The sequence below is a fragment of the Penaeus monodon genome, chromosome 20 (genome assembly GCF_015228065.2).
Source record: "Penaeus monodon isolate SGIC_2016 chromosome 20, NSTDA_Pmon_1, whole genome shotgun sequence".
NCBI classification, from domain to species: Eukaryota; Metazoa; Arthropoda; class Malacostraca; order Decapoda; family Penaeidae; genus Penaeus; species Penaeus monodon.
The window spans coordinates 39,504,648-39,504,983 of NC_051405.1; positions in this window are offsets into that span (position 1 = coordinate 39,504,648).

Here is a 336-nt window from a genome sequence, read left to right on the forward strand (position 1 = left end):
TGGCATATTGCATTACACGCTTTATATTCCTTGTGCAGATTCATGGAAACTCCCATTAATATTTTCTTTGTCAATATCCGCATACCTTTTTCTGTTTTTCTCGATCTTTTTTCTTGCGTTTCCTCATATGTCCCAACTCCTTATTATAGTCGGATAGATTCCAGAAGAAATATATTTTGCGCTGCAATGTCGGTTCTTTTCATCAGCGTTTTAGTTTCTGCTGCTGCCACCTAATGTCAGAAGCTGATTCATCCCTCTTTGGTCATGTTGGGTCAGAGATCGTAAAAGCGTTATATGGGGGATGGATTGTCTTTCAGCTTTTTGACACAAAGTCAT